This window comes from Chiloscyllium punctatum, chromosome 44 (assembly GCF_047496795.1).
Source record: "Chiloscyllium punctatum isolate Juve2018m chromosome 44, sChiPun1.3, whole genome shotgun sequence".
In the NCBI taxonomy this organism is placed as follows: domain Eukaryota; kingdom Metazoa; phylum Chordata; class Chondrichthyes; order Orectolobiformes; family Hemiscylliidae; genus Chiloscyllium; species Chiloscyllium punctatum.
The window spans coordinates 44,433,896-44,460,803 of record NC_092782.1 but is presented as its reverse complement, the minus strand read 5'-3'; the positions used below and the strand labels follow the sequence as shown (position 1 = coordinate 44,460,803).

Below are 26,908 nucleotides of genomic sequence, written 5' to 3'. Positions count from 1 at the left end.
AAAGGTGTTTACATTGATAGGTTAGGTCAGCTTATTGATAGAAATGTAGAAGCAAATTTGGAAAGATCTACCCATTGACTTATGAAGACAGCAAAACAGAATGCAGATCAAACATGTTAATTTCAATTAGAAATACTTAATTTTAAATCTCACACTTTAAAGGGGGAGAAAATGAGAGTATATGACGAGGTAGAGTAGGAGACAAAAGAGGTGGCATAAGGAATTGTACTGGGGTAGAGTACTGGACTGCAAAGGGTCTACAATTGAGGACAACAATGGATTTGAGAAGGGAAATTGAATAGGATGAAAACAGAAAATTGCAATGGGTTAGACGAGAGAACTGGAATGGCTTAGAGAAAGAGAGTGCAATTGGTTTGGAGTAGGGAACTTGTAGACTAGGAGACTGAATGCAACTGGAGTTAAGTAGGGAGCCACAGTGGATTAGCCGAGGAGAATGGAACAGGTTGGAATAAAATACAGTAATGCGATCAGAACAGAAGGTCTCAATGAGGTAAACATTGGAGTACAGTAAAAAACTGCATTACCTTAGAGTTGGGGACCATGATGGAGTATTTCAGAAAACTGTGAAGGATGGGGAAGAATGGGGATGTGAGAGATTTCAATGTAATTGAACTATAAATTGCAATAAGATAGAGAAGAATATTGAAAAGGGGCTTCAACAGAGGACTACAATGGGTTAGAGGACTAGAATGTAATGGGATATTGTAGGAGAGTGAACTAGGACTAGAGAAGGGAACTGAGAGAGAAGAGCGTAACAGAATGTTTTGCAACTGAATTGAAGTCTACAATGGGTAGACTCGGAGATTGCAAAGGGGCTGGAGTAGAGTGCGAGGAAACTAGTAAAGATCTATAATATGCTAAGAATAGCAGATCAAATGGCTGAACAGGTTTGCAATAGGATTACAGGAGTGCACTGTGATGTTTTAAAATAGGAGACTGTGGGGGATTAAAATAATGAACCATGACTGAGTGGTTCAGGAAACTGCAACAGGATTTGAGTGTGGGACTGTGAAGATGTAGCATAGGAGACTGAAATGGGCTTAGGCTAGGAGATAGCGAAGGGTATTGTCGGAGGCTGCAATGCTTTAGTGTGGAGCAATGCAATGGGACAGTTTAGAAGAATACAATGCATTTGAATTTTAGGGATATATTAGTGTCAGGTAGTAGACTGCAATGTGGTTAGAGCAGAAGACTATCATGAGTGGAGCAGAAGACTGATTAGAGTAAATAGAATCAGGAGTAGACCATTCTACTCCTCAAGCCAGCTCCATCATTCTAAATCACAGTTGATCATCTAAGTGCCATATCTAGGTGATATTTCCATATTTGTTAATGCCATTAGAAATTAGAAATATATCAGTCTCTATATCAATCTTGAATCTACTTAATAATTGAGCTTTGATCATTTGCTGGAGTAGAAATTTCCAAAGTTTCACCAACCTCTGAGCAAATAAATTCCTGCTCATCTGAGTTGTAAATGGTTCCCTTTTACTTTTAGAATGTGTTCCCCTGGTTCTAGACAAGCTAGTGTCTAGGTAAACATCCTTTCTGCATTGATCTTGAGAATTCTGTAAGTTTCTACGAGATTTTGTCTCATTATTCTAAACTGCAGGGAATAGAAGCCTTGTTTCCTCAATCTCTCAACATTGGACAATCCCAGCAATTTAGGAATCAGTCTGGTTAACCTTGCTGCATTCGCTCCATTGCAATTATATCTCTGCTTAAGTAAGGTGGCCAGAACTGCACGTTATCCCAGGTGAATTCTATACAACTGAAGTGAGACCTCTTTGCTCCTGCATTCAAATCTTCTTGTGATAAAAGCCATTGTACCAATTGCCCTCAAACTGCTTGTGGTACCTGCATGTTAGCTTTCAGTAACTTATAAATAAGGACACAAAGATCCTTTTGGACATTAACACTTTCCAATCTCTCACCATTTTGGAAATACGCTACATTTCCATTCTTCCTACCAAATTGGAGATTTCACACGTATCCACATTATATTCCACCTGCCCTGCTCTTGCCCGTTCATTGTGAAGATTTAAGTCCTCTGGAAGCCTCATTGCATGCTTCTCACAATTCACATTCCCACCAAATTTTGTTCATTTGAAAACTTGGAAATGTTACATTTAGTCCCCACATCCAAACCAATGATATAGATTGTGAACAATTGCAGCCCAAGCACTTATGCTGTGGTAACTCATTGGTTACACGCTGCCAACCAGAGAATAACCCATTTACAGAGGAACCTCAATTATTCAGCATTTGATTAGCCAGAATTTGATTAACTGAGCAAAATGCTGCCTGCCCGTGTCCTTCAGATAATCAAGGTTCCTCTGTATTCCGACTGGATATTTTCTGCCTTTTAAATCACTCTTCAATCTATGCTACTGTATTATCCCCAATCCTTTACTTTTGTTTAATAAACTTCTATTGTGGGACTTTATCAAGTCTTCTGAAAATCCAAATACACCACCTCCACTGGCTCTCCCTCTAGCAGGTTTGTCAGTCACAGTTTTCCTCTTCATAAATAAGTGTTGACTTTGCCCAAGCAGACAATTATTTTCCAAGTTTCCAGTTTTTACAACCTTTCCAACAGATTCTAGTATGTTTCCTATGACTGACACTAGACTAACACATCTACAGTCCTCTGTTTTCACTTTCCCTCCTATCGTAAATAGTGGGGTTATATTTGCAACTTTCTAATCTGCAAATACCGCTGCAAAGTTAATGGAATATTGAAGAACAGCCACTAATCCATTCACTATCACTGTACATATCTCTTTCAACACTATCAGGTGAAGATCATTGGCACCCAGGGATTTGTCAACTTTCAGTCCAATTAATTACTCCAACACTACATTTTTACAACTACTAATTTCTTTCAGTTCTTCACTTTCACTGGAGCACAGTTGAATCATGACTGTTTCAGGGAGATTTCTTGTATCTTCCTCTATGAAGACAGATTGAAAATACATTGATAGAATGACACAAGACTGTAATAGGATTAAATTGGTAGGGTGCTGTAATGGGTGGGGTTTGAGAATTCAATGGATTAATGTAGGATACTATGAAGTGGTATAAAACAGGATTGGCCTGCGCTAAAGTGGATTATGAACTGAAGGTACTCGAGGAGACTATGATTTTTAAGACTAAATTGTCACAGAGAGATAGAACTGGAGATTGTAAGAGACTAAAAAATGGTAGATTAGGAAACCACAATGGGTTCATGGAGGGGACTGCAACAAGTTTATGTGAAGGACTACAAAAGGTTAGAGTAGGGTATTAATATAATAAGTAGTCAAACAGGTGATTGGGGCGAATTGACCCATTAACTCTATAGCTGTAAAAGGGAGTAAGGGACTTTTCAGAGACTACAGTCGTAGTGTCCCTAAATCTGGGCCAGGAGACCTGGGTACAAGTCTGTCCCACCTGCTCCAACGATATGCAATAATATCCCTGAAAATTTTGATGATAAAATATCTAAAGTGGAAACCAGTGGAATTGGTGTCTGGAAGGAACTGGGTAAGATTGTGTGATTAATTATCTCTGTCTGGCACAGTGGTTAGCACTTCTGCCTCACAGCGCCAGAGACCGGGGTTCAATTCCCACCTCAGGCGACTGACTGTGTGGAGTTTGCACGTTCTCCCCGTGTCTGCGTGGGTTTCCTCCGGGTGCTCCGGTTTCCTCCCACAGTCCAAAGATGTGCCGGTCAGGTGAATTGGCCATGCTAAATTGCCCATAGTGTTAGGTTAGGGGTATGGGTGGGTTGCGCTTCGGTGGGGCAGTGTGGACTTGTTGGGCCGAAGAGCCTGTTTCCACACTGTAAGTAATCTAATCTAAAAATGTGAATTGGTTTCTGTTCAGACTGGCTTGGTTCTGTACTGACTTTTGGAAAAGGGGTGATTGACTTGTAATGAAGATTGGAAATTAAGAGTTTTTTTTCAGACAGAAGACTGTAATTGGAGTTATTTAGCCGAAGAGTGTTGGGATATAACTTCCTGCTGATGTTTACAATCACGGTAAAATGAAATGGATGCATGGACATGGGGTACATCTTCATCAAGAAAAAAGCAAGCAATAGCATTGTCACTTCCTACTGGAATAAGGAGAGGGTGTACAGTAGTTTCAGAGCTAGACTCAACAATATTTGGAAATTCTATTGAAATCTGTGGACAAAATACAAAAGCAGGTTGACCTATTAAATCCTTCTGGCCATTTATCATATTTTGATAAATTTAGAAAGCAGGATGAATATTCAGTTGAAGACTATATATTTGGATTTAATAGACTGTATGCAAAACTGCAAAAGTTTTACTCGGTGATTCCTAATTCAGCGCATAACTTTTAAACTGCTAGCTGTATAAAAGTATTTAACATGAATAAACTTCTTGTACGAACTATAGTTACATTTTCACAAATGAACACTTTTGGAACAGATGTCAGAAGCCTTAAAACAAAATTCTTGGAAAAACATACAATCCCAGTGGCACACACGGCTCAGCTGGATATTCAGCAGTAACACAAAGAACAGAGGAATTAACGGTAATGGCAATGTGAGACTATCCAGATACAGGCTGAAAACATATGAAAGAGGAATCTCACCTAAAAGGACTGATGATAGAGACATCTTTGGCAATTACAACAGACAAAAGTAATTGGGGACTATCACAGAAGAATGAATGACAGGAATATCCAGAGTCTGGTCAACATGTATTTCAGATGTGGCTCAAAATACCACTATGCAATGAATTATTCTAAATGGAATAACACGGCTTTTGAAATTACAAACAATATGGAATGTTCAGAAGGAAAAGGGGAACCTGTACTGATCGCAAGAAACTCAACCCAACAATGAATGTTTTAGTCGCAGACTCATTCAGTCACACTATGTTGGACAATGGATGCAAGTCTACAATGAGTGAAGTTGGAAGAGGTTGCATATTTTCAGAGTATAAACTGAGATGGAAATTGAACTGCGATAATTGAAGTACCACGAGAGTGTTGTAACTTTAAATTGTTGAACTCTATGATACAGTGTTGATTTTAAAGCACTAAGGGGGAGAATCTGAAACTAAGCAATACTGAGGATTTTTCGAATTAAGGAAATTCTGCCTGATAAATGGTCTTCTGATTGACCGGATAGCAAAGGGTTGAAAAGCTGTAAGTGCAAGGAGCAGAGAAGAAAGTCCACAGTCTGTGGACAGAAACCAACCATGTCCTCCTTGCTGACCATGTGGTAAAAAGACAGAAAACGCAAGAAGCTATGAAGGAAGAATTTTAAAACAACAAGAGGTTGCGGTTCATCTGGTCAATTATAGAATTAAAGAGTGACTATAAGTCAGTAGAAAACAGCATGTCAGAATTGCTAAGTACTGTGAGAAAATAACTTTCTATATTATGCTCTGAACTTCTAATCTCCAGAATATTATTGACCACGTCTATATTCTTTTTCAGTCTATGAGTGTCTTTTGTTTCTCTTAATCTGATTGAGCCTGTGTGTTTTGGGGTGTTTTTGCATAGGCTCTTGTTAAAGTGTTTTAGAATAAAAGCTATTTTACTATCGGAAACAAAGCCTAGCGTTGATTGCTTTTGTCTTGATATGCAATCAGTCAGGCAAATTAGTCATTTTGATGGTGTCTTTGAGAATTTGTATATTTGTACATTTAAATTGAGGGGTATGATTATTGGTGCATTCTTCCAAGTTAAATAGTGGATTAAAATGTTACTTCGATCCTTTAAATGATATACTCTGCAATAAGGTTAACGAATTTGAGAATTCTATCTCCTTCAGGTTATGTCATTATAACCTGCTTAAATCACTAAAAACAGAGTTTTAATTCCTTGTAATGTATCTGGGGTAAACCCGTGTATCAGCACCAATGCTGTGTCAAGTGAAATAACCCTACTGTTGAGCAGGTCATCTATGGAAAAGGCTGAAATGAAAGTGGACATAGAGCAAGACAATGCAATTGTTTTTGGGAAGCTGGTGAATTCACAGTTCAAGGTGAAGTTCAATCTACTTCAACAAGATTGAAATTCTGTAATCCAGATATTAAGCAAGTGTGTTATTGGTCACTGGAGAGATGTGTTTAAAGATAAAAATGGCTGGTTATCTTAAAACTACATTGGCAGTTCTCCTATCCATCCTCTAACAGGCTTAACATTCTATTGAAGGATACAAGAGTAAATAAAGAGTACAAGGAACTGTAGAAGAGATGAGCAATACATGTGATCGGACTTTAAACCAGCTTTATTGAAGTAACAGTCATACAGTTACAAGTCTGGATAGTGTGTGATTTTGAAAGGAGCTTGCAGGTGCTGGTGTTCCTATGTATCTGCTGCCCTTGTCAATCTAAATAAGAGAGATTTGGTATGGAAGATGCTGTCTAAGGAGAGCTGGTGAATTTCTGCAGTGCGTCTTATAGGTGCTAGAGTGGGGGGAATGAATGTTTATGGCTGTGACACTAAGCAAGCAGGTTGCTTTATCCTAAATGATGCTGAGCTTCTTGAATGTTATTGGAGTTGCTCTGATGTAGGCAAATGGGAAGTATTTCATCACATTCCTGACTTGTGTCTTATAGACAGTGAAAGGGTTTTGGGGAGTTAGGATGTGAACTACTTATGGGAGGATTCCCAGCCTACCGTCTGCTCTTGTAGCCACAGAATTTATATGGCTAGTCCAGTTCAGTTCTGATCAACAGTAACTCCTAGGATGTTGATGTTGGAGAAATTCAGCAATAGTAATGCCTTTAGATGTTAACAGGTGATGTCTGGATTCTCTCTTATTGGAGATGAACATTGCCTGGCATGTAGGTGGCATGAATGTACTTGCCACTTGTCAGCCAAAACTTGGATATTGCCCAGATCATGTTAATGTAGTTAATGGTAACCACCAGGCTGATTACAGAGATAATGCCATTGAACATCACAGGGTAACAGTTAAATTCTCTTGTGTTAGAGTTGGTCATTAACTAGTTCATATTCAGAGCAAAGATTACTCACCAGTTCTCATGCTAATTCTGAATGTTTTCCTGGTTTTGATGTATTTGAACACCGACTGTTTCAGTATCTGAGAGGTCATGAATGGTGTTCGTTGAATGATGCTGAACATTGTGAAATCATCAGCAAACATCCTTACTTCTGACCTTATGATGAAGAGAAGATCATTTATGAAGCAACTGAAGATTATTGGGTGCAGGACACTTCCCTGAGGAACTCCTGCAATGATGTCTGTACCTTCAACAACTACAACCATTCTACTTTGTGACAGATATGACTTCAACCGGCAGAGTGATTTCCCTCTAAATCTCATTGACTCCAAATTTATGTCATGATATTACACGCAGTCACCTTCACCACCTCTTGAGTTCAACTCTTTTTTCTACATTTGGACCAAGGCTATCATGAGGTCAAGAGCTGAATGGGCCTTGCAGAACCCAAACTGATCTTCAGTGAGCAGGTATTTGTTGAAGAGGTACTGCTTCATAGCACTGTCCGTGCACACCTTCCAACAATTTGTTGATTCTTGAAAGTTGACTAATGGGGAGGTAATTAGTTGGGTAAGAATGTTCTCCTTAATGTGGACAGGATATTTTATGTTTTGTTGCACAGGTGTTAAATCATAGCTATAGTGGAAGAGCTTAGATTGGGATGCGGCTAGTTCTGGGGCACAAGTTTTTAGTCATAGAATCATAGAGACGTACAGCACAGAAACAGACCTTTTGGTCCAACTCGTCCATGCCAGATATCCCAACCTAATCTAGTCCCATATGCCACCATTTGGCCCATATTCCTCTTAACCCTTCCTATTCATACACCCACCCAGATGTCTTTTAAATGTTGTAATGGTACCAGCCTCCATCACCTCCTCTGGGAGCTCATTCCATACATGCACCACTCTCCGCGTGAAAAAGTTGCTCCTTAGGTCCCTTTTAAATTTTTCCCCTCTCACCCTAAACTGATGCCCTCTAGCTCTGGATTCCCCCACCCTAGGGAAAAGACTTGGTATTTTTACCCTATCCATGCCCTTCATTAGTTCATAAAACTCTATAAGGTCATCCCTCAGCCTCCAACATTCCAGGGAAAACAACCCCAGCCTATTTAGCCTCTCCCTATAGCTCAAATCCTCCAATCCTTATAAGTCTTTTCTGAACCTTTTCAAGTTTCACAACATCTTTCTGATAGGAGGGACACTAGAAATGCACATAATACTCCAAAAATGGCCTAACCAATGTCTTCTATAGCCACATGACCTTCCAATTCCTACTCCTATACTCAGTGCTCACCTAACCTGCACATTTTTGGACTATTTAGCCTCTCCCTATAGGCTCTTCCATCGTTAGGAATAGGTATATTTGTGGAGCTTCCTCTTCAAGAGAGTTGTTTAATTTTTCACCTTAATTTGTGACTACAAAGCTTAGGTCTGATCTGTTGATTGTGGGATACCTGAGTTCTTATTATGATTATGATTGCTTGGTATGCAGGCAGTTCTGTGTTGTAGCTTCAGAGGGCTAATACATCACTTTAAGGTATTCCTAGTGCTGCTCCTGGCTGACCCTCATGGACTTTTTATTGAACCAGTGCCGAGCCCCTGGCGTGGTTGTATTGGTGGAGAATGTAGGATATACTCGGCCATGAGATTACATGTGGTTGATTATAATTCTGCAAGTGCTGATGGCCCAAATCAAGTCTTGAGTTGCTAAATCTGTTCAAAATCTATTTCATTCAGCATAATAACGGTGTCACACAACATGCTGGAGGTTATCCCCAATGTGGGGTTTGGACTTTATCTCAATAAGGACTGTGTAGCCATATAGTCCTTATTGAGATAAAGGTCATTCCTCTCATGGATACTCTCATAGGCAGTTTCATCTGCTATGGGTAGATTGGCAAAGCTGAGTTCAAGCATCGTTTTTCTTTCTTGTTGACTCCTTCACGAGCTACTGTGAACCAGGTCCAGCAGGAACATCCTATAGAACTTGGCCAGCTTGAACAGTTGTGGTCTCTTGAGCCACTTTTGGAGATGGACATTGAAATTCCTCACCGAGAATACATTGCTGTTGCCACTCTCAGTGCATCCTCCAAATGTTGTTCAACATGATGGAGAACTGATTCATCAGCCAAGAATCAGGGGAGGAGGTTATAGACTATAATCATATAATTTCCCATGTTAGCCCTAATGCAACAAGACCTCAGGTGGTCTGGAGTCAATGTTGAGGACTCCCAGGATAACTCTCTCTAGACTGCAAACCAGTTCTGATACCTTACTGGTTCTGTCCTGTTAGTGAGACAAAGCATTCCCAGTGATGGTGCGAGTGGTGTCTCCAGTGTTGTCTGACTTTTGTGTCATTAGTCTCAAGACACCTTTCTCAGTTTTGTTACAAGTTCACAGATGTTAGCAAGGAGGATTTTGCAGGGTCAACATTACTGTGCACACCATTGACATTTCCAGTGCTTAGTCAATGCTGAGTGATCCATTCGATTTCATTCCTTAGTTAGATACAACTGTGTGGCTTGCTAGGCAATACCAGAGGGCATTTAGAAGTCAACCACATTGCTGTGGATCTGGAGTCACATGTAGGCAAGACTTTCCCTACATGACATAGGTGAACCAGGTCAAGCTGGCAAAAAGCACAAAAATGGACTATAAAAGGTTCTTTTGGTAAACAAAAAGAAACTGTTCAGCCAAATGTTGATTTAATACAGAGAGTCAGGAGAATTTGAAATGGAGAATAGAAAAATAATAGAGAAGCTACATGATTACTCTGTGTCTGTTTTCACTGAGCAAGACACAGGAAATCTCCCAAAAATAGATATCCAAGTGACTAGGGAGAATGAGGGAAAGAAGGAAACTAGCATTCGTGAGAAGATTATACTGGAGCAAGTTAAAAATCACACAACACCAGGTTATAGTCCAACAGGTTTAATTGGAAGCAGTAGCTTTTGAGCGCTGCTCCGTCATCAGGTGAAGGAGCGTCGCTCCGAAAGCTAGTGCTTCCAATTAAACCTATTGGACTATAACCTGGTGTTGTGTGATTTTTAACTTTGTCCACCCGAATCCAACACCGGCATCTCTAAGTCATGAATACTGGAGAAAGTAATAGGGCTGAAAGTTAATAAATCCCCAGGACCTGACAGTCTACATCCCAGAGTGTTAAAGGAGGTGGCTACAGAGACAGTCACTGCAGTGGTAATCATCTTCGAAGGTTCTATAGCTTGTGGAATGAATCCTATGGATTGGAAGGTCATAAATGTTAGCTCACAATTTAAAAGGGATCAAGAAGATAAAACAGGAAACTACTGACTTTTTAGCCTCACAACAGTAGTAGGGAATATGCTAGAATCTATTGCAAAGGATATGTTAAATAACTATTGCCCCCACCACTTCTTCAACATGGATGATAATGATTTGACAGGGTATATTCAGCATAGATTGCTAAATGGGAAGTTATGTTTGATGAATCTGTTCAAATTTTGTTTTGAGGACGTTACCAACAAGATTGATAAAGGGGAGTCAATTGCCATACCACACTTAGATTTTCAGAAGGCTTTTGATGAAGTTTCCCACAGGAAGCTGGTTAGAAAAATAAAAGCTCATGGAATAGGAGAAAATGTAATGGCATGGATAAAGGATTGACGAACAGACAGAAACCAGGGAGTCAAAGATGAGTTGTTCTCAGAGACGGTAACTGGTTGGGACCACAAGGATCAGTACTTGGGCCCCAGCTGTTTAAAATATGTATCAGTGATTTGACTTTGGGACAATGGGACCTCTTGTGGTGCAGAGTTGGTGTGTCACCCTCTGAGCCAGGAAGCCTGGGTTCAATCCCACCAGCTCAAGAGGTGTGTCATATGTTTCTGATGAGTTTGATTGGAAAATGTCTGGATTTGGGAGCAATATTTCCAAATTTTCAGACAATACAAAGCTAAATGGAATGTATGTTATGAGGAAAACTTAAAGTGGATTCAGGAGGATTTGGAAGCAAATACATGGCAGATGGAATATAATGTGGAAAAATGTGAGGCGATCCACTTTGGTAGGAGAAAGAAATGTGCAGTGTATTTTGAAATGATAGAACTTGGAAGTGTAGATATACAAAGGGTCTCAGGTTTTTTTCAGATTTTCTTTTCTAGCTAACTATTTTTTCCTACTAATAAGTCACTGATAAGGCTGAACCTTTATTTCAAGGGGGGTCGAGTACAGGGGAAGTGATGTCTTACTTCAATTGTATAGAAAATGGTTTAGATTGAACCTGGAACACTGTGCAATTTTAGTCTCCTTATCTCAAGATACCAGGAATGGTCATCTGTGAAAATACCTCAGTGGCGCCTTTGAATGTTCGGAGGGAGTGATCAATGATTGCAGGTCATTGTTTGGCACTTGTGTGACGTGAATGTTAGTTGCCACTTATTAACTCAAGCCTTAATGCTGTGCGAGTTTTGCTGTGTGTAAGCCTGGACCACTTCATTCGAGGGAAAAATGAATGAAACTGAACACGGTGTAATCATCAGCAAACATCCCAACATCTGACAATGTGATGGAAGGAAGGCCCTTGATGAAACAGTTGAAGACAACTGGGTCTTATCATGAGGAAATATGCAGAGATATTATAGGGTGGAAATGATGGGTCTCTAAAAAGCACAACCATTGTTATGAATCCAGTCACTGAAGTGTTATTCTCCTTGATTCTCACTCACTGACTTGATGCCACACACAATCAAAAGCTCCATTAATCTAGAGATCAATAGATAAGCAATGGCAGACATTTAAGTGGATATTTCAGAATACACGGAATAAGCATAGTACTAATAGTTCAATTGGTTGCACAGGACATGCGTATTGTTGAAGAAAAGACACATTTTATCAAAGTATTTCATTTTGTAATCATCAGGATAATTTACTAGAATTTCAATTCAAAGGGTCAACCAACATTTAGACTGTATAGGAGGAGAACACCGATTGATTGATTGGCTTGTAGGCACTGAAGATTAAGGCAACTCCACCAATCAGCTATAGTTTTATACTCCACTATGACAGAAAATTCAAATGGGAGGGACCACTATTTATAGTTAACTAAATAAGTCAAGGGAAAGCTTAAGGAAAAGGCATAAAATCATGGAAAGATGAGTTGGCAGGTCAGATGATCAGACAAAATATGGCAGAAAATGAAAAACAAAGGAAAAAACAATTAGAGTATGAGAAGAAGCTAACTAGAAAGATAAAGTGGACAGCAAGTTTGTACAGGTGTATAGAAGTGAGGAATAAGTAAAGTGACTGTTAGTCCTCTAGAGAGTGAGAACGAGGAGTTAATAGTAGATATTAAGGACATGGCAGACAGAATAAACAAATATGTTGCTTCTGTCTTCATGACAGAGGAGACAAAAAACACTTCCTGTAATACCTGTAAATCAGGAGCTGGAACAAAGAGAGGAACTTAGTTAACTTACAATCAACAGGACAGAGGTCCCAAGCAAACTGGAGCTATGGGCTGACAAGTCCCTAGGTACTGATGGATTTCATCAAACACTCTTTAAAAACACTGGTTATAACATGGCAGTATTGTTAATTTTCCAAAAAAATCACTTGTTTGGGGAAAAGTTCCATTCTGAAAGTCGCAAATGTAACTCCTCTTTTTACGAGGAGATTTAAGCATAAAATAGGAAACTATAGGGTCACTTACCATGGGAAAAATGTTAGAATCAATCATGAAGCAAGTTATAGCACTTAGCAATACTCAAGATAATCGGGAAGAGTCAGAATGATTTTGTGAAAAGTAAATCACGTTTAATGAATTCACAAGAAACCTTTGAAGGAGTACCGTGTCCAATGGATAAAGTGGAACCTGTTAACATCTGCACTTGGATTTCCAGAAGATATTTGACAAGATGCCACAGTAAAGGTTAGTAAGGAGCTCATGGTGAAAGGGCAAAAAATTAGCATGTGTAGAAGATTGTTTTCTACAATGTTGAGAGAATATGGTTCAGTTCCAAGAAAGCAGCCAGTGACAAGGTAGATAATAAATAGAAACCCAGGCTCATGATTAAAAGTTAAAACTAAAGGCAAAACATAGTAAAAAATAAGCAATACATTGTACTTGTATATGAACATGTTGGTTATACCGATCCCCCCATTTCAAAGTAGAGAAGATGAGTTAGACATGACTGTCACATTTGCTAGATTTATTACATTTTCCTCCTGTGTTGAGCCAGAAGATTCAACTTTACAACCCATTTCAGGACTTGATAAACAAGGAAAGTGTTTTCAAATCTCAGCCAAATCTCTCCGTGAGTATCTACCTTGATCTGACATGTGCCAATGGCAGGTGGTAAATGTGGGAGAGATACTTGGTTAGTGGTGTGATGAAAATACATTGCAACCTCTATTGTCGCAATCCTTAGTTTCTGATTATGATATTCATACAAAAGTGGACGTTATCACAGCAACTCCTTGGAGAACCAGTTGGCTCTCCAGCTGGATGGCTGGTTTAGATCAGATTTGTGCCAACCACATTGGGTTTGATCCTCATTTTGGCTGGAGTGGATTCAGGATCTGCATCCTTGACCTATTCTTGATGCAGGTTGTGGTAATGTTAAGCCTTGCCTTTGAGCATAGAACTCGAGATAAACATAAGAAGAGGAGTTTAATTACCTCGTACAAAGGGTAGAGAAGGAAGGTATATTCTGCAGTATAATCAGGAGAATTACTGAGATTAGTATGTTTCCAGTCCAATGATAAGGGAAGGATTGCTGGATCTGGATCTGGGTCAGGAAAATAAAGTGGGACAACTGGACCAAGGGTTCTTGGGTGACATTTAGCAGGTAGGTATCATAGTGTTAAAAGGTTTATGTTGGCTGTGGAAAAGGATAAGGAACAACCAGACTAAAGATAATCAATTGGAGGAGAGCCAATTTTGATAGGTTATGAGAATGGGTCTAGCTCAGACAAATTGGAATCGAACATTCCCAGACCAAAACAGGAATTAAACAGTGGGCTACCATTATTAAGAGGAGCATATTGAGGTGTATTCCCATGAGACAAGGAGATTTGGTAGGAGAAGAATCACTCCCAGGCTATAAAATAATCACAGAATCATAGAATCCCTAAAGTGTGGAAACAGGACATTGCGTAAGAAATCCACACTGACCCTCTGAAGAGTTTCCCATCCAGACTCATTCCCCTACCCTATTACTCTACATTTACACCTGACTAATGCACCTAATCTACACATCCTTTAACACTATGGGCAATTTAGCATGGCCAATTCACCTAAACTGCGCAACTTTGGATTGAGAGAGTAAGGTAAAACAGAAAAGGGATATGTATGACAAAATTCACATTCATAAGATCATGTTAATGATGATTGTCCAATAATTAATTGCTCATCAAGCACTGAACAAATCCATGGGTTAGTTTATTTAAAACAGTCAAACGTATTATAAATTATGAAACAGGCAGTACAGCAAGCCAATTGATTTCTGCGAGTGCAGTTTTGCAAGCTGATCATGAGTCTCAAAAGGAATACTTCAGGTCTAAGTTAATAAATGAGGATGTACTGGTCTGCTGAACAGTGAGGGAATGATTGCACTCAGAGATGCTGCTTTCAAATGTAACATTGCAAGGTATAGCTCATGCTTGTCCCATTGACTGTTATGCCTTACTGGGATAGAACACTGGAAATCAATCCCTGCTTTACCCAGACTCATCACAAAAGTTACAAAGTTTTAAAAAGTATGCAGAGCTCCTCAATATACCTACAGAGGTACAGAGAACACTTATCAGGTGTTTTTTATATAACAGGGATTACTATTTATCACACATAAATAGTTTCTATCCACAAATAAATGGTTATAATCTATTGATATATAATTCTCCTAGATAAAACTCAAATCCACTTATAAACGCTCCCTTACACACACACAGACACAGACACACACACACACGATGAGCAGAGGGAAGAACTAGAAAAGCAGTTCACAAGTTCTTGTTCATGGGATTTGCTGAGATGATATTTTGCTGACTAAAATGCTTCTCGACTTTCGTTCTCCAATGCTTTCATAGATTTGCAGCAGGTATAGAGTCCTGTTCCTTTGATGCTGCCTGACCTGCTGCACTTTTCCAGCAACACATTTTTAAGCTCTGATCTCCAGCATTTGTAGTCCTCACTTTCTCCTAGCAGACATAGAGTGACAGGTTCTCACTTATGAAAAAGGTCTCTGACTCATTCATTAAAAGCTACAAATTACAGCAATTGACTGAGGGAAATAAACTAGTTTCATCTGATTTGAGGTGTGTTTTTCTGTAGAGGACAGACACAATCCTGAACTGTTGGAGATTTGGTGACTTCACACTACTTTGTTCACAACTCCAAGCTGTTGGGTTACCCAAGAACCAATCACATAATTGTTAGCAAGCAGAAGACCTTTGTCATCAATAACTGGTCACGAGTCCACAGACCAATCAGTGACATGTTGTCAGCTGAATCTTCATTTGTATACACACCTTGTACCAGGCCTCTGAAAATTACATTTCAACTAATGTTTGAACAAGGAAACTGCACTTATGTGTTCTTTGCTTTCAAAAACTGCAGTAATCCTTGACTATTAAACCAGTTCCTATTCCATTTCAGTGCACAATCAAAAACGCTGAAAAAATAGAAAATACATGGTCTGTACTCTACAGTTAAGGATAATGTCTTTGACTATTCAGGTCATATGTTCAGTTAGACCATTTATCCTGGGATAATGCGGAGAAGAAGTAGTGTGAGCAAAGCTTCATTCCTGACATGTAATGAAATGGGGTTTACCAATAATTTGTGGACCTATTGTCGGTAATCATCTCTGTAAGGGTGCCACATAAGGTAAAAATGGAGCTTAGATTTTGCATGACAGTTGTGCTTAGTGCACAGTGTGATTGACAATAGAAGGGGTACTGGTAAAGTGGTCAACGATGGCAGTGTAGTCATTTCCATGAACTTGAAAAGAGCTCAAATATAATTTGGATCAAGGATGAGCAGGGATGTCATGCATTCTCAATGATTCTTTGCAGTTACTTGACATCTATATCCTTGATATACCTCTCAGGTCTTAACAAGCTTCTCGAGGTTAGTGCTGATACCTGGACAATATATTGACTCTTGCGTCAGCCTTCTTGTCCATTTTGTGAGATCGGTGAAGTTGGTGAAGAATATCAGATCACAAAGATTCTGGTATGATGATGTGCCTTCCTGCAAAATGACTCCTTGGGTATTTTTGTTCTTGAAAAGGCAAACATGTACATGCTGAATTTAGTCAGGACATCCTTTACTGAAGTTTTTGTCTGGTTTCTGCAGTGAGCAATCTTCTGCTGCTTCTTGTTATTAGCTGCTGGCATTTGCATTGTGTGAAATGTATCAGGTCAATTTGTAGAACATCTTTAAGTTCAATGTCAATAGAGTCAACTTGAAGTCAACGTAAAGGTGAACCCTCTTAAAGGCAAGGTGCACATACAACACGTAATAAAAATGAGAAAAAGACTGAGAGTTAAGGGACGAAGTGAAAAAAGAAGTAAAACCACCAGAAAGTAGGAGAAGAGGTTGGTTGAGCATAAAAGGGAATTCTAAAATCATCAGCACACAAATAGTGAAGAGGGAGATAAAAGGCCGAATAGGGTTGATTAGACACCAAAATAGGAAGTTACACAATAATGCAGACACCATGGTTGAGGTATTAAATTAATAATTTACTTTGGACTATACCAAGGAAGGCAATGCTGTTGAGGTTCTAGTGATAAAGCAGGTAATTGAGATGTTAGATGGACGACAAATTAATACAGGAGGTTTGAGAAAGGCTGGAATCACTTAAAATTTATATCCACCAGGAATAGGTCAGGCACATGTGAGGATACTGTGGGAAACAAGGCTGAAATTTTCAGAGACTGGCAATAATCTCATTATCTCTTTGGAATAGATGGTGCAGAGGATTGGTGAATTGTCAATGTTATAGCTATTTTAAACAGTATTCAGACTCTGAACAATTCAACATCTAACACACCTAAACTAATACCCAGCTGAAGCTTCAACTCATCCAGCTCAATAACCAAATCGTTAGGCCTCTGCCCAAGTTAAACCCAACCCAGCCAATCCAACTCACCAAGCCCAATACCCAACTCATTGAACTTTAACTCATCCTATCCATCCAACCTTCCCACCTCAAGACTGAATTCACACAGACCAACATCCAAATCGTCTAGCCCAATTTCTCACTCTCGCAGTGCAGCATTTCATTCACCCAGCCCAACGTCTCACTCATCGAATCCAACATTTTACTCACTCAGGTCAATATTCAACTCTCATATCTGAACATTCAATTCATATTATCCAACAACAAGCTCACCAGATCGACATCTGATGCAAGCAACTCGGAAACTCACTAAACCAACCTAATATCTAACGTACACAGTCCAGGATGCAATGCACAGCATACAACTCAACTAACACTATACGCAACTTGTATATCCCAGTTTACAATCCACATAGTTTGGCAGCAACTCGCACAGCCAATACCCAACATGCATAGACCAATACCCAACGTGCATTGCCAATACCCAACTCTCATAGTCATACACCCACTGATCCAAAATCTAACTCTTTCAGCTGAATATTCATGTAACTAAATGACACTCACCAGCTCAACACTCAACACTCTCAATCTAACATTTAATCCAACCTACTCAACAATCCAGTTCACCCAGCTCAATTATCAACTCTGTACAATTGATGCAGCGTTACCCAAAACTCACATAAGCGAACATTAAATGCATGCAGCTCAAACTTTAACTTACCCAATTCAGCATCTTACATATCGTATCAAACAACTAACTCACTCAGCCAAGTACCTTACTCAACCAGCATGTCATCCAACTCACCCAGCTCGAAATCCAAATAACCCACTCCATGTTTCACTCTCGCTATCCACTATTGAGCTCTCACAACTGACCATTCAACTCACAGAGATGAATAATATCTCACCTGCTCAACATCCAACTCAACCAGACCAAATACAACATAATTAAATCAGTATCTTACTAAACCAGCTCAATGTCCAAATGATCAAGCCAACATCCAACTTACACAGCCCAGGACGCAAATCATAAAGCCCAATATACAACACACCCAGCCCAATACCTACTTCTCTCTGCCCAACATCTAACTTACTCACCACAGCATCTAATTTTCCTTGGCCAGAAGCATACTCACACAAGCCAATAACTAACTCATCCACTTTAATATTCAATCCCCACAGCTCAGCATTCAATTCACCCAATTTAGCATTCAATTCATTCAGGTCAAAATCTGACTCACCTAGCTGAACATGCAACTCACCTAGCCCAACTAACAACTCACAGCTTGACATCCGACACACAAAACCCGACATCAAAGTCACACAGCCCAATATGCAACTCACACAACTCAGCATCCAACTTATAAAGGCCAACTCGCCCATTATCCAACTCAGTCAGTTCAATAAACTACTTACACAACCCACATCCAACTCATCAGGCCTCGTATTTCATTCACCCAATTCAATATCCAATGAACCCAATCCAACATTGAGCTTATCCTATATTCAACTTATCCATCACAGCATCCAACTCATCCAGCACAGCATCCAATTCATTCAGCACAGTATCCAACTCATTCAGCACAGTATCTAAGTAGCCTAACGCACTCATCTATGTAACTGACTCACACGGTTGTGTAACTGAATCACCGAGCCCAATTACAGACTCAGCAGGAAAATACCTGACTCCCCAAGCTTGGCCAAGTGTCTTACTCACTCAGTTAAACATCCAACTCATCCCGTGAGTGCAGTTCAACACTCAACTCACAAAATCAACCTTCGAGTCACCCTGTTTAGCATCTAACTCACCCCATTGAGAAGTTCACTCACCAGTTTAACATACAACTCATCGAGCCCATTAACTCACTCACTCAGCTCAAAGTCCAACTTATGCAGCCCAATAAGCAACTAGCCCAGTTCAATAACCAAAACACTGAGCTTAACAATGACTAACCTAGCTCAACACCTGATTCACCAGGGTAACAACTAGTTCATTCACACACCTTAACATCCAACTCGCCTAATCCATCACCTCATTCATCTAGCTCAATTTTCAACTCAGGCATCCAAACACATGATCAACCCAGCTCAACAATTAACCCACTGAATAGCTCATCCACTGAACATGTGACTAGCTAAGCTGACACTGACTAATGGGAGTAACAACTGACTCATTCGCCTACCATCTCACCCACCCAACTTAACATTCAATGGGCAGCACGGTGGCACAGTGGTTAGCACTGCTGCCTCACAGTGCCAGGGATCTGGGTTCGATTCCCAAGCAGCACATTCTCCCTGTGTCTGCGTGGGCTTCCCCCGGTTTCCTCCCACAGTCCAATGATTAGGTTAGGTGAATTGGCCATGCTAAATTGCCTATAGTGTTAGGTGAAGGGATAAATGTAGGGGAATGGGTCTGGGTGGGTTGCGCTTCAGCAGGTCAGTGTGGACTTGTTGGGCCAAGGGGCCTGTTTCCACACTGTAAGTAATCTAATCTAACTCATCCAGCCCTGCGTCTTACTTATATATTCCAAACTCCGACTCACAAAGCTCAATATCCAACTGTCGCATAATAGTGATCTCACTGACCCAATAATCCAAAATCCCTGGCTAACGTTCCAGAGATATAAGTTTAAATCCTAACATGGCAGGTGATGGAATTTGAATTTAATAAAATCTGTAATTAAAAGCTAGCCAATGATAAACATATAGCCAACACTAATTATCATAAAAATTCATCTGGGTTCACTAACACTTTGAGGGAAAGCCTCATTAGATCTGGCCTCCCTGTAACTTCAGACCAGCAGCAATATTTTAAAATTCATTTATGAGATGAAGGCACTGCCGGCTAGGCCAGCATTTAATGCCCATCCTGGCACGGTGGCTCAGTGGTTAGCTCTGCTGCCTCACAGCGCCAGGGACTGGGTTCAATTCCCAACTGTCTGTGTGGAGTTTGCACATTCTCCTCCTGTCTGCGTGGCTTTCCTCTGGGTACACCAGTTTCCTCCCACAGTCCAAAGATGTTCAGTTCAGGTGAATTGGCTGTGTTAAATTGTCCATAGTGTTAGGTGCATTAGTCAGGGGTTAATGTAGGGGAATGGGTCTGTGTGGGTTGCTCTTCGGAGGGTCGGTGTGGACTTGTTGGCCCAAAGGGCCTGTTTCCACACTGTAGGGAATCTAATCTAATTTCCCAGTGAGCAGTTACGAGTCAATCACGTTGTTGTGGGTCTGGAATCACATGTAGGCCAGACCAGGATTGATTGACATTTCCTTCCCTAAAGGTCATTAGTGAAGCAATGAATTCATGGTCATCAATAGACTCTTAATTCCAGTTTTTTTTAATGATTTCAAATTCCACCATTTGCTGTGGCAGGATTCAGACCCTGGTCCCCAGAAAATTACCTGGATCTCTGGATTAACTGTTGAGCAATAATACTACTAGGCTATTGCCTCCCTTCATGTGGTTTACTCTTAACTGCCCTCCAAAATGACCCAACAATGATTAAAGAAAAGAATGAACCTGGACAGACTACATCCCACCAAGTCACCAGAAATAACAATGCAAAACACAGCCTTGATAACCCTTGAAAATTGTCCTGACTGACATCTGCAGCCCTGCGCCAAAATTGGGAGAGCTGTCTCACAGATTAGACAAGCAACAGGCTGACATTGTCACACTCATGGAATCACACTTTACAATGTCCCAGTTACCACCATCAGCGCCGTTCGGCATGTCCTGTCTGCTTGGCAGGATAGACCACCAGAGATGTTGGTACAGTGGTATGCAGGTGAGGGAACCAACTAGAGAGAAAATCTGTTTGACCTTATCATCACCAATCTGTTGCAGATGTGTCCATCTATAACAGTATCGAAAGGAGAGATCCAGCATCAAAGATACCTGTTTTCAACCAATTTGATTCACTTCACTTAATTCAAGAAATGGCTGTAGGTGCTGGATACTGCAAATGCAATAAGCTCTGATGATATTTTGTCAACAGTATTGTATTGAGAATGGTGCTCCAGAACTAGCCACACTCCTGAGCCAAGCTGTTCCATTGCAGTTACAACATTGGCATCTATGCAGCAATACAGAAAATTACTCAGATAGGCAGGACAAATTCAACCTATTCAACAATTACAACCTTAACAGGCTATTCTCAATTATCAACAAAGTGTAGTAGGGGATGTCGACAGTGCTGTGAAGTGGCACTTGCTAAGGAGCTTTTGATCTGATTAAAGAGGAACATGGGTACTTAGATTTTCAGAAGACATACCAAAGTTTCTGCATAAGATAAGAGCAAAAGATATGGGGGTAACATATTAGCATGGATAAAGGATGGGTTAGCCAACAGGGAAGTAGAAAGTAATGATAAAAGCAACTGTAATTAGTGGCAATTTACAATCTATATCAAGGATTCAAATGAGAGAACTGAATGTATGCTAGCTATAGGAATGACAAAAGTAAAGTAATTTGTCTAAGAAATTTATGCAGTTTAACTGAATGGGCAAAAAATTGCGGATTGAATATAATATGGGTAAATGTGATCTTGTCTGTCTTAGCGGGCAGTGTAGGAAAGAAGTATATTATTTAAATAGAGAGAGCTTTCAGAATCTGGTGGTACAGAGAGATCTAGATGCTTTTGTACATAAATCACATAACTTTGCATGCAGGTTCAGAGAATGATTAGGGAGAGGAATGGATTATTCTTTATTGCAAGGGAAATGGAATATAAAAACAGTCCTGCAGCAGTACAGGACATTGTTGAGATAACATCTGCAGTATCCAGTACTGGTTTGGTTTCCTTATTTGAAAATAATAATCTTCTTAGAAGCAGCTGAGAGAAGGTTCACAATTTATTCTTGAGATGGATGGGTAACCTTATGAAGAAAAGATGATTAGGATAGGATGATCTCCACTGTTGTAGAAAAATGAAAGGTGGTGCTTTTTGAAACAAAAAATAGATCTTGAGGTGACTGGATAAGGTAAATGTGCAGAAATGTTTCCACTTGTGGGGGAAATTTGTCAAGGGGTTTTAAAAGGGAGACCCCTTATTCTTAAAATGACATGACAAGAATTGTAAACTTTCATAAGGTCATTAATATGTGGAATTCTCTGCCCCAGAGAATAGTGGATGCTGGCACTTCAAATTTATGCAAGGGTGAGTTAGATAGACTTTCGACAGTCAAAATAGTGAAATGTTCTGCTGTACAAATGGAAAATTGGAGGTGATCCAACCAGGTCAGCCATGATCTTACTGAATGGTAGGGAAATGGCCTTCTCTTGTTCCTAAGTCCTATGCTCCTAGGTCCTATATTCTTATGACACCAAAGTCACTGGAATTAATCTATAAAAAAATCTTGAAAATTAGTGTGATCTCAAACATTGGCAAAATTAAAACAGCAATAAGCAACAAAGGAAATGTAACTATCATTACTCAAATTTGCACATTATGAATCAACATTTAATAATTCAGCGCATGCGTATTGTTATGCCTCACTGGAGTAAACACACAGGAAATCAAACCCTGCTACTCTCAAGATCTCACAGAAAGTGAAGATTTTCTAGAAGTCTGCAAAATTCCTGTCTTTTAGATCCTGAAGCACAGACCAGGTTTCTGTACTTAACATGAAGTACAGAATTATAAGCAAATAGACTCTAGACCTAAGTAAATAATTATGAACTGTCATCGTATAACCATACTAGTTAAAACTCTGATCCTGTTAGAAACTCCCCTTTACACATATACGGGACAATAAAATGGACGTTATGAGTGGTGGAAAAAAACAGAAAAACAGTTCAGCGGTGTCTGTTTACAGGATCTGCCAAAATAGTTTTTGTGTTGATCAGAACACTATTCCCAGTCTTGCTTTTCCAGATGTTTTCACTGGTTTTCAGGAGGCACAGGGGCTGATTTACACTTGTAAAAGATGCTAAACTCATTAGTAAAAGTCACAGCTTACAGCAACTGCTGGAGGAAAAATAAACTGGTTTCCTTCAATAAGCTGGTAGAGATCTGAAGGTTTCTCATTATTTTGTTCATAGTCCCAAGCTGTTCAATGATCTGAGAACTAATATCACAGATGCTGGTAGGCAGAATGCCTGTGTCATTAATCACTGGTCGCTAGTCCACAGACCAATCAAATAATTGTTGCTACTGGAATCTCCTTTTATACACAACCATTCACTTTCTGCTCGTCTGCAAACCACCCTTCAACTATTGCTAGAACTAATGACTATGTGAACCATGTTTACAATGTGTAGAAGGTCACTTGCTTTTAAAGTATACAACAGAGCTCTAGCAATCCTTGTTTTTTAAAGTTCTTTTCTTATGAGAGTCCACAATCAAAATTATATAAAACTAAAAAGACATAATTGTTATAAGATAAAAATCTGTAAAATTCTTTGATCTTACAGAGACTTCAGCCAAGTTTTCCATAATTCCTGGTGACAGAAGATTCGGGGAAGACTCTCTCTCTCTTCCCCTCATCAGCACATACTCTTGTCAAAATCCTTCCCCCAACATAATCACTGAGCAGCCCCTTTGCAAAACGCTCTTCCCTCAATGTCACATTCATTTCACAGCCCCTCTTCCCAAAATCTCTCACAACTACTCAGCAGCGACTCTTTGTAGCTCCCCACACTCCACTCCACCATATCCTACTCTGCCTTTAGCCCCTAATAATTTCATTGCTGCTGAATCCTTCATCTCCACCAAGTGACCAGCAGCAGCAAGCAGCCTCCTGATGACAGTAAAGCTTGGACCAGTGCAAGGCATTATGACTGCAGTTGGAGTTTATAATGGGGCTCTCCACTCTAGAGATCATGACTTATGCCCTGAACAGCTTGGATTTCAGGAACTGGATGAAAGCACAAGTCTGATGTTAAGCAAATCAACAACAACAGAGACACAGTCATCGAAAAATCAATTCCAAACATGAATTCCCTACTTGAAAATCTAGAATGCTGCCAAAAGTTGAAACATTTTCATCCCTGTCAATCCCACCATCTGATGCCCTTCTCCACTTTCTTTGTACTGGAGAATTTGAATTTCTTCACCTTTTGGACTCAACTTATCCTTTTATACCTGGAACTTAACTTGTTCCCACCACACCTTCGACCATGTATCTGCCCAATCACCAAGATTATGTCCAGCTCTGTAACACTGCCAAACTCCCTCCTTCCTCAGCTCTTCTGTTGCTGGTACCCTCCTTCAGCCCCATGTTCCTTTTGGATGTGACTATTCTAATTCTGGCTTTGCCAGCCCTTATCTTTAACTCAACATAGCATTCAGTTTTTACAGAACTCTGCTGCTCAGACCTGCATCAAATTCCATTTACTCATCACTCCTGTGCTGTTTGACCTACATTGGCTCCTAGTTAAATAATACTTCAAACTTAAAATATTATGGTCGGTTTCAAAATTCCTCTAGAGCCTTGCACTTCTCTATTGCACTAATCTCCTGCAGTCTGTTCACTCATCTAACTTTGGATGCTTGCATCCCTGATTTTAATCCTTTCACCATTTGCAACTGTGTTACCTATGCTCTGAAATTACTGATACCGCTCCACCTCTCTGTCTTACTGTCTTCCTTTAAGACGCCGCTTAAAATTTACCTCTTTGACCAAGGTTTTGATCGGCTGTCCTATTATCTCTTTAGGTGTTGTGGTTCTGTTCGCCGAGCTGGGAATTTGTGTTGCAGACATTTCGTCCCCGGTCTAGGTGACATCCTCAGTGCTTGGGAGCCTCCTGTGAAGTGCTCTGTGATCTTTCCTCCGACATTTATAGTGGTTTGAATCTGTCGCTTCCGGTTGTCAGTTCCAGCTGTCCGCTGCAGTGGTCGGTATATAGGGTCCAGATCGATGTGCTTATTGACTGAATCTGTGGATGAGTGATTCAAAGTTTGTGATTCATCCACAGATTCAATCAATAAGCACATCGATCTGGACCCTATATACCGACCACTGCAGCGGACAGCTGGAACTGACAACCGGAAGCGACAGATTCAAACCACTACAAATGCCGGAGGAAAGATCACAGAAGCACTTCACAGGAGGCTCCCAAGCACTGAGGATGTCACCTAGACCGGGGACGAAATGTCTGCAACACAAATTCCCAGCTCGGCAAACAGAACCACAACAACGAGCACCCGAGCTACAAATCTTCTCACAAACTTTGAATCTCTTTAGGTGCCTTGGTGTCAAATTTTGTTTAATATAATTCCTGTAAAGCATTCTGGAATGTTTGATTATATTGAAAGTGCTACATAAATGCACATTGCCATTGTTACAAGCAACAGTGAAGCTTCAGTTGATTTATATAATCCACTATAATTGTTACAAAGTCCAGCATTGTGTAACCGTTTTGATTGCATCTTCATAAAGCCTGAACATTACATGGGCTGAGTTTAATGTCAAATCCACAGCCCTTTTCAACACTCACTCTCTTTGTCTTATATCATTTTTTAACAATAGAGAAACACTCTCTGATATCATTCTCACCAAGGTGGAGACAGTGAGTCTGTGCATCAGTCACGTGATTTTCTATCCAATATCATCCGTCAGAAAGAAGAATAAATCTTGCCTATATCTTTAGATGTTAGCTATCCCAGTGAGCTCGTGTCTCTCATCGAGGAGTAGTTGCTACGCTTTGCACTTGTCTCTAAGAATAGTTCCCTCAGTTTAAATCAAAAGGAAGAGCTGAGTAATCTAGGTCAGTGCCAATCAAGCGTCAGGCTGAGGATCTGGGAATCTGACTAATGCTTGAATATTGCTGTGAGCTCAGCATCTGCATGAAGTTTTACAGCTTTTTACCTTTTTTGGTGTTGGTTGCTCAGTTCATGTTGCTGATCTGTGGCTGCACGCCAGAAGCCACAGAACACCACACAAGCTCTCCCTATAGTTCAGCTGGTGAAGCGAATAAGAATCAATCGGCATTTGCATAATGCCTTTTGTGACTGCAGGGTGTCCCAAAGCATTTTTCAGCCAATGCAATACTTATATCATGGAGCCACTATTGCAATGTACAAAACAGCAGCCAGTTTGCACACAGCAAGATCCCACAGCAGCATTATGATAATGACCAAACCATCTGTTTTAATGATACTGATGTACGAGAAGTAGTAGCTATGACAACTAGATAGTTCACCTGCCCTTTTTTGAATAATGCCATGGATCCCTTTGCAACCACCTCAGTAAGTAGACAAGGCCTTTGTTTAGTATCTCATCTGAAATCAGACATCTGTGATAGTGCATTTCTCTCTCAATATCAAATAGAAGTATCAGCATACATTATGAGCTGAATTCTCTGGAAAATGGTTGGAATCCTTGGTCTTCTGACTGGGATAAGTACTCCCACTGATCCAGAACTGACACCCTCGGTTGGTGTGTCTGATTATATAGAGTGAACTGAAATCAGACAAGGACATAATTTACAGAGTGAGAAGGAACATGGTACTGATTATTAACTAACACCTGCTCCTTTATGCATGCAGGGACAAGCTTTTGGACTGAGAAACAAACTGGATTTGACATTGATACCTCAACTCATAAGTGCAGGTATTGGAGGATGTGAGACAGCTATTATGTGGATTTGGAGGTATGGTGAGAAGGTGGTTAGATGGGCTTGATGAATTTTCTCAGAAGATTGGCAGATGTTCATATTTCCCGGTTCCAGCCTGTCAGAAAACTCCTGAGTTTTGCTGCATTGTTATATGCGATAGAAGAACAAATAGTATGCAACAATACAATATCGGGATGGATGGCAAATCTCTTTGAATGCAATAGGAGAGGA

At 40.1% G+C, this 26,908-nt stretch overlaps 1 protein-coding gene across 1 annotated transcript in view; it reads right to left on the bottom strand.

Annotated features, from left to right (window-relative positions):
* shank3a (SH3 and multiple ankyrin repeat domains 3a) overlaps positions 1–26,908 on the bottom strand; it is a 973,942-nt gene that overhangs the window by 198,903 nt on the left and 748,131 nt on the right. The window lies entirely within an intron of this gene.